The sequence below is a fragment of the Pteropus alecto genome, unplaced genomic scaffold (genome assembly GCF_000325575.1).
Source record: "Pteropus alecto unplaced genomic scaffold, ASM32557v1 scaffold22, whole genome shotgun sequence".
In the NCBI taxonomy this organism is placed as follows: domain Eukaryota; kingdom Metazoa; phylum Chordata; class Mammalia; order Chiroptera; family Pteropodidae; genus Pteropus; species Pteropus alecto.
Window position 1 is genome coordinate 16,472,195 of NW_006434839.1, and position 8,904 is coordinate 16,481,098.

Sequence of the window (8,904 nt, forward strand, 5' to 3'; positions counted from 1 at the left end):
TCCCCGCCAGTGGGTGGTCCTGCATGTCCCCCGGCTTCCCGCGCCGCTCTGCTCGTGCGATCACTAAATAAGGAAAAAATAAATAAATAACCGCGTGCACGCCCCGCCACGCAGGTTATGAAAGGCGTCTCCCGCCTTCCCCTCGGCTTGACCTTTCTTCGCCCCCGCCCCCTCGGGCTCCTCTTGCTCCACCCCAGCCACCCACCAGCCCCGGCGCAAAATGTCACCGAGGGAGATCATCCAGGTGGATCTGCCGGGGAAGAGAGCGAGCCTCGTTGAACAAAGGGAAGCTGCACGCGCTCGGCTGCGGTGGCTTGGCGGAGGAGAAGAGGAAGGGGACCGGTGCCCTGCTTCTGCCTCCCTGGGTCCACGTCCAAGGCGAGCGTGGGAAAAGGGAAAAACGAGAAGCTGAGAAGGAGGGTGAGCGGAGCGGAACGCGCAGGAATTGGTTGTCTTCTGGGGGCTATTGGGTAGCAAGCCCTGCAAAGCCCCGCAGCTGAATTTTTAAGTGCTTTTCCCTCTTTCTCTTTGTTTTTATTTGTTCAAATCAGATGTTAACATTGCAGGGGTTAATACGTCATCTATTCAACTTGCCGAAAAGTCGGGCAGTTTCCTCAGTCTAGGTCTTGCCACAACTCCTTTCCCGTCCTTTGCGAATGACAGAAAGGATTTAGAACCTTTTCCAAATGTCAGCGTAGAGGGGCTTGATTCTCTGTGAGTGTGCGTTCCCTCCACTCTCTCCCCACCCCCATTCTCTCTGCGCATCTCTACGCAGATCTAAAATGGTTAAAGTATTTAAAGGTGTCCTTGTGAGGGGTAAGCGATGTGGGAGAGACGAGGAAATTGTTGCGGTCAACCGTTTTCGTTTTTTGTGTACCCCGCCCCCCAGTCATTAGGCATCTTCCTTAAAACCAAACATCCACTTATAACCACTAGATGGCGCGAAGGGCGAGAAGTTAAATCTATCCCTAAGGTTTGGATAGAAAGGTGAAGGATCAAAATGAACCTAGCCAGCAGAGGAGCAGATCACATAAACATCCTCATATCCCCCAATCCCCACCTACCTTTTTAGTATTTATAGGCGAGGTACTATTCACGCTTGAGTCTGCATTTTGATGGACATGGGATGAGAAGTAAAGAGTTTCCTGTTGAAATGCCTTTGAAAATTAAATTTAGGTTACAGAATAACAGTACTAATAAAGGCCTTTGGAAATAGTGACGTTTTATCTATATTGATTAAGGAGAGAAGTCTAATTTCTACCTGAAAAAAATGCCTTTTCAAGACTTGGTCGACCTGTCCTTGGTTTGTAAATTAAGTGGACAGTGATGTATAGTCTTGAATTGAATTGACTTTCAAGCCCTAGAGATCACAGGCATGATGTGTTAACCTTCAAAATGTGAAATGGAATACCTCGAATAAGAGATATGAACTAAAAAAAAAAAAAGATTATAGAGAAAATCACCAGAAGAGAACAAACCTTATAATGTACAAGATTTTCTGTAGAGATAGAAAGATATTTTTGTTTACTTGTTTATTGGTGTAGAGGTTTAAGGAATCCCATGTTAGTAGTTAATGAAGTTGGAGCTAATACACCATATAAGTTTGGAAACAGAACTGAAGACTCCTGCTGTTTACCTGTTTGTATTAGTTGAGGTGAAAAATGCTTGCTAACAAATTTGTATAGCCTGCCTACCTGAAAACAAACAAACAAACATGTTAACTGGAAAATAAAAAGAAGGAGACTACTTAACAGTTACTAAAAGAAAATCAACCGCTCTCTAATCCAATAAGCTACCACTGTGACAGGCGTGTCCGGAAAGTGGGAAGCCGTGAGTACTCAATTGATGCCATACTGGCATGTCATCTTGTAGAGATGGGACAAGCAAGCTAAACAGAGCCTTTAAATCTTCCCTGTAGGAAACTGAACACTTATAAAGGTAGATGTTGAACTTTACAAAAACCCCTAAATGAGCAAGAATATAAAATCTGTTTTTAAGAAGTTTTTATGATCTGTTCTATCCCCACTCTCTATAAGCTTCTTGATATAGTCGGGGGAAAATGTGGGCTTAGAAATTAAGTGCATCTGGATTCAAATTCTAGCCCAAGAAATTACTCATAGACTTTGTTTCATTTGGCAAATTATTTCTGTTTAGAAATTGTAGATAATAAAACATTTTTTAGGCCTATTGTGAGGATTAAACAGCATAATATTTCTGAACACCAATATAGAACTTGGCACACACAAGTGTACTCAATACCAATTTCTTTTTACTTTAATGCACAATAGAAACGCAAAAGATCCTTTTATGCAGCCTGAATTTGAAATTCCCACAGATATTTTTGTATGCTTACTCTTGCCTCTGAGTTCAAAAATTCCCTTGTCCTGATATGCTGGTGACTCCGATATTTTAACTCATTCACGTTTTGAAAGCTATATGAAGAGAATCCAGAAGAACACTCTAGATGCTTCCTTTGCTCAGGGATTTCTATTTTTCCTTCTGGAATTTCATTTTATATACTCTGCTTGGTTGATGGAAAACAAAATCAGCAAAAACAAATTGAATTCAATCACCCTTCTTCGACAACTCTCTACTCCTGTTTTCTCTCCTAATGATTAAAGCCCAAGGAAGAAACCTGGTGGTCATCATAAACCATGTCCTATTCTTCACTACTTCCTCCAACAAACACACGCTTAGCCAGTGATCCAATAAGTCATGTACATTTCACGTTCATTACCAGTCAGTCTATCCTTATACTGCACCTAGAGTGAGTTTTTAAAAAACCATCTTGTAATTATAGATTCATGCACAACTGTGAGAAATAATAGAAATCCCTCAGTCCTATCACCTATTTCCCACCAAAGGTAACATCTTGCATATTACAGTAAAATATCACAACCAGGATACTAACTTTGACACAATCCACCAACCTCGTTTAGACTTCATCAATTTTACCTGCACTAACTTTTGCGTCTTATATTTAGGTCCGTCCAACTATATCTCACGAGTACATTTGTGTGACCACTATCCCAGTAAGCATGTAGAATATTTCCATCACAGGAATCTCCTTTTATAGCCCCATTGTCTCCCTTTCTCCCCTTTCTCTATTCCTTGTCAACCACTAATCTGATCTCTTTTATAATTTTCAGTTCAAGAATATTATATAAAAGGAATCATGCAATGTAAGCTTTCTAGATTGGCTTATTTTACTCAGTAGAATTACATTAAGATCCATCCAAGTTGTTGCATGTATCAATAGTCCATTCCTTCTATTGTTGACTAGTACTACACTTTGATTAAGCATTCACTCACTGAAGGACATTTGGATTGGTTCCAGTTTGGAGCTATTATGAATAAAGCTGTTATGAAAATCTATGTACAGGTTATTGTGTAAATGTAAGTTTTTATTTCTCTGGGATAAATGCCCAATAGTGCAATTGCTGGATTGTATGATAAGACTGCTTAGTTTAAGAGAAACTGCCATAATATTTTCCAAAGTAGCCGTACCCTTTGATATCCCACCAGTAAAGTATAAGCTATCTGGTTTCCCAGCATCCTCACCAACATTTGGCATTATCATTGTTTTTTGTTTTAGCCATTCTGACAGTGTACAGTGACTTCTCACTGTCATTTTAATGCTCATTTCTCTAATGGCTAATTTTGTTGAACATATTTTTATGTGCATATTTGCCATCTGTATATTTTTCAGCAAAATGTATGTTCCTGGGTTTTTTGCCCATTTTTTAATTGGATAGTTTGTCTTTTACTGTTGACTTTTGATAGCTCTTTATGTATTCTAAATAATTGACCTTTGTCAGATATGTTGTTTGAAAATATTTTTCCCATTCTGCAGCTGGTCTTTTCACCCTGCTCACAGGATGTTCTCCAAAGCAACAGTTTTTCATTTTGATGACGTCCAACTTATCATTTTTTCCCTTTATGGATTATGCTGTAGATATCAAATCTAACAACTCTGCCTGACCCTATATCCCAAAGATTTTCTCTATTGTTTTCTAGAGATTTTATAATTTTACATTTTAAATTTTAGTTCATGATTTATTTTCAGTTATCTTTTGTATAAGGTATTAAGGTTTAGGTCGAGGTCTTCCCCGCCCCCCTCCACCCGCATGACTATTCAATTGCTTCAGCACCATTTGTTGAAAAGCCTACCCTTCCTATATTGAATTGCTTTTCACCCTTGTCAAAAATCAGTTGGGTATATTTTTTCTCATCTATTTTTAGATTTTCTATTTTGTTCCACTCATATGTGTCTATCCCCTCACTAAAACCACACTTTCCTGGTTACTGTAGCTGTATAGTAACTCTTAACATCAAGTAAAATTATTCTTTCCTCCTTATTATTCTTTTTCAAAATTGATTTAGTTATTCTAAGTCCTTGCCTTTCTATATAAATTTTAGAATAAATTTGTGCATACAAAAAACCTTGCTAGGATTTTAATAAGCATTGTGTTACACCTATAAATCAATGTGGGAGTATGCATATGTTTACTATGTTGAGTCTTTCAATCCATGAGTACAGTATGTCTTTCCATTTATTTTGCTTTTTATTTCTTCCATCAGCATTTAGAAATTTTCAAGATACAGATCTTGCACATGTTTTATTAGATTTATAGTAAGTATTTCATTTTCTCTGGAGGAATTGTGGAAAGTATTGTGCAATTTTTTAAATTTCAATTTCCATACATTCATTTTTGGTGTATAGAAATGCATTTGGTTTCATGTATTAGTCTTGTACCTGCAATCTTGTTTAACTTCCATATTAGTTCATGGGTTTTCCATGTAATCATGTCACCTGAAGAAAAGGTTAGTTTCTTCCTTTTCAATCTGTATGCCTTTTATTTAGAATGTTTTTTTTTTATGCATTTATAATCATGATACTACCCCTTTCAATACTCTTCTATCTTTTCCAGAAATCAGTCTTTAGTAGAGAATACATAACCTTTCAGGATCTCAGTTCTCTTCTCACTTTAAATTTTATCTCTTGCCATTTTAATATTAGCTTGCTCCAGTCTTGCTCAGCTATTTTCAGTTTGCAGAAGTTGGTGTGTTTTATCTTAATTCTGGGTCATGGTTTATGCATCCTTTTTCTCACAGCTAAATATTTAGCTTGAGTCACTTCCTCCAGGAACCATTGCCTAACTTCAGAATGATGCTCCATTAAGGACTATAATAGCTTGAATGAGATTTTTTGTCTTTCCCTCCTTTTCTTAGCCAATAGACTCTAACCTCTTTGAGAGAAAACAATAATCTTTTAATTCTATATCCTCAATATCTACCATTGTACTTGACATATGGTAGAAACACAGTGAATGTTTGCTGAATGACTGAATATTAGATAACTAATATGAACCTTTTCCCATTATAGATTATTATCGCAACTCTTTAAAAAAAGACTTAAAGGATCAAGCTGATTTACTACCAAAATGTGCAATGGAAAACAAATTATCTTAAAAACCATTTTACCGTTTGCCCAGAGAAAACTTGCTGATGGTGCTTGCGGCTACAGTGTTTACCCCAAGATAACTCACGGATTACAATTCTAACCTTACCCCCAAAGTTTGCCATGAAATAGCTCGCCTTTGTTATTTTTGCATCGCTCTAGTATATTGATAGTCTTTGGAAACAAGTGACATCATTCTATTTATAGCATTCTGTTTTTAGCAGTTCAATCGCTGAAAATGTCAACCCTAGAAAACATAGCATTCCTACCAGTGATGTTAAATGAATGCTGGCAACGAGCTGTACTTTTATTTTCTAAAAGGGAAAAGGGTTAAAACAATGAGACAAATGATCCACATTTTGTCTAGCTGTGTACACATGCTTACTTACATTACTTACACTGTACTTACACTTGATCCTCAAAGTTACCTTGTGATGTGGGTCTTATTGTTACATTAATTTTATCTAAAAGGAAACAAAACTCAAGGTCATGAAGGGATTTTCCAGAACATGTAACTAAATGGCAGATGCTGAGTCATTCCCAGGCCTCCTGACCCTAAATCACATTCTTTTAGGTTTATAAATACACCAATATCTGCAATAGTGAAGTATCTTTGCCAATGTGTTGTTGTTGTTAGTACTGGTGATTAATTTGCATAGACAGGTGCATAGTATCTTACTCATCCCTCATGGCACATCTCTGTCAGGGCTCTGCCAGGGCAAGGAATCAGTCTGCAGTCACGGAGAAGAGGAGCACGGCATCTGTTCATCACATAATTTTAACCAATTATGATAACTGCCCAGTGTGACAAAAGATTTTTAATATCTAGATTATATATTTTACATAAGACAAATTTAGTATATCCGATTACATTCTTAGAACCTCTTCCCAGACAACTCTCCCTAAGAGTCTCTATTAAGTTATTTTATTTTATTTTTTATTGGGATATAATTGACATAGAACTTTGTGTTATTTTTAGGTGTGCAACATAGTGATTTGATATGTGTATAAATTACGAAATGATCACCACAAAAAGTATAGTTAAAATCTATCACCACACATAGTTACAAATTTTTTTCTTGTGATGAGAACTTTTAAGATCTACTACTCTCTTAGCAACTTTCAAATATACAATGCAATATTGTTAATTCCAGTCACCATGCTATTACATCTCAATACATATTTATCTTATAACTGGAAGTTTGTACCTTTTGGCCACCTTCACTTATTTTCTAATAACCCTGTATTAGGTTGTTTTAGCATTGTATCATCTTTATTAAAGAAAAAAAGCCCTAAATTAAGAAATAAATCAATTAACTTGTAGAACTAGCAAAATCTTTGGCCAATAATTGAAATTACATGCATTAAATCTTGACTAATGTCTAGTAACTTCAAATTTTTATATGTCAGTTTTTTTCATAAACAACATATTTGTTCATACAGTTAAATATCAAGAAAAAAAATCAACATTTTTACCCCAAAATATTTGATCATAGATTGCAAACATTTCAAAAATCTATGGTTCTGTAGAAAAACAAATATGTTATTTTTATTCACTTTCTAGATTCCATATTATTTTGAGTATTTACACTTTATCTAAAGATAATTTTATTTTGAATTCTGTTCATTGAAGAGATACACAAGCTGTATCTCTCTTTTTTTCCCCCTTTGTTCCTCAGGGAAATAAAATATGACATACTGGTAAGATACAGGGGACATGAGAAAAATCACAGCATAGGCAGGCTAGTTAAATGCTTAAAACATACTTGAGATTTCAAATACTTAACAGTATTCCTAGAATATGGTCATCAGGGAAAGGGCAATGACCCTATATCTTTTTTTGGACCACTTTTAAAAAGATAAGTTGGCAACCTGAGCTTAACATCTTTTTTCCCTTTATTAATGCTGTCAAAGTCCTCTTCAAAGGAACTTCCCCGTTTTAAGTTTTAGACCCTGAACATCTATTAAAAATAGCCCATTTTCAGGGACTTTATTTCTCATATACAGAACTTAAATATATATTTATATAATGAAATAGACTCGACTTTCAAAGTTCCCACAGTGCTTCTCTGAGGCCCATCACTGTCTATGTGACTAGAACTCTGTAAGGCTAACAAATTTTGTAAATAGATGGACAAAATCTAACCATTTGTTGCAGCTTCAATATTGCCTCACGGGATGGCTGTTATGAAGGAACACAGTGACTGTTTTAATGTAAAAAGTATATTTTTGTTGTAAAATATGTATGATAGCATGAATGGCGATACACCTGCTGTTCCTATGATATAAGAAAGCAGGAGGCAAATTAAAGGAGAAAACTTATTTTTTAACACATTGTTATTATAAATCGCTTACAAGTACAAGGCATCAAGTTGGATATTAGCATAACCCAAGTTATTCAAGGTCTACCTGCCCTCAGGGAACTTGACATCTGGACTTTTAAAAAGAAAGAGGGCATGGAAATTTCTTTTAATCTCTTTTAATCTCTTTTAAAAGTAACCTTGCTTGTAAATTTTATTTCAGGATATTTTCCCTAAGTGTTTTATTCTGAGAGACAGTTTATTTGTTAGAGATGGAAAAAGAGGGAACATAAGAGGGAACATATAAATATTCTTCTTAGACTCATTATCATATTTATAACTTTGGGATTAATTGCTATGGAATAATTCCAGTGCCATAAACTGAGAATTGTGACTACAAATGAGAAAGAAAGCAGTGAGAGCTCTAAAGAAACAAAAGCCTTATTTTTCTAAAACTGGAGAAAAGTTAATTCTTGCATATGTTACAAACATTAGCAACGAAGATAAATTACTTCCAAACAGTTTATGGTCATTGAAAACCTTGAAGTCTTATAAGGTTTTCATCATTTAAGAAGCCACATTTTGTGAGAAAACTGGCAATTAATTTGCTTGTTTACTTTCTCTAAAACTACTTGATATGTACTAGCAAACCACTTTGATACATGAAGTATACTTGCCTCATTATTTCTATACAGAATTATTCAGTTGGCTTTAATAAATCACCCAAAATAGTTAAGTGTAAAGAAAAGCAGAACAATACAATACTTAAAAATGTTTGGTTAACAGAAGATTCCTGTATTACCCCATTTTTAAAGATTGATATTATGTAAATCTTGTTTGTTTATAATTTAGCTTGCATTGGATTTTAATTTAAATAAAGAAAATTATTTAATAGAGGGTTATTAAACAAGTTTTTACATTGCAGCTGTTCCAGTCCCTCAGCTAAATACTTACTGAGAGAGCTTATTAAAGTTTGTTCTACTTATTTACGTTTAATTTTTTTTTCTTCTTCCCTTGTGTAAAACCTTTGTGGGGGCAGAACTCTCACTGGCTTTAAAAAGAATTCTGTACATACAGATTTGGGGAGAACAACACTGTCAGAACGCTTATGAATAATTGCCTTTGATTGTTTTGGTCTTATAT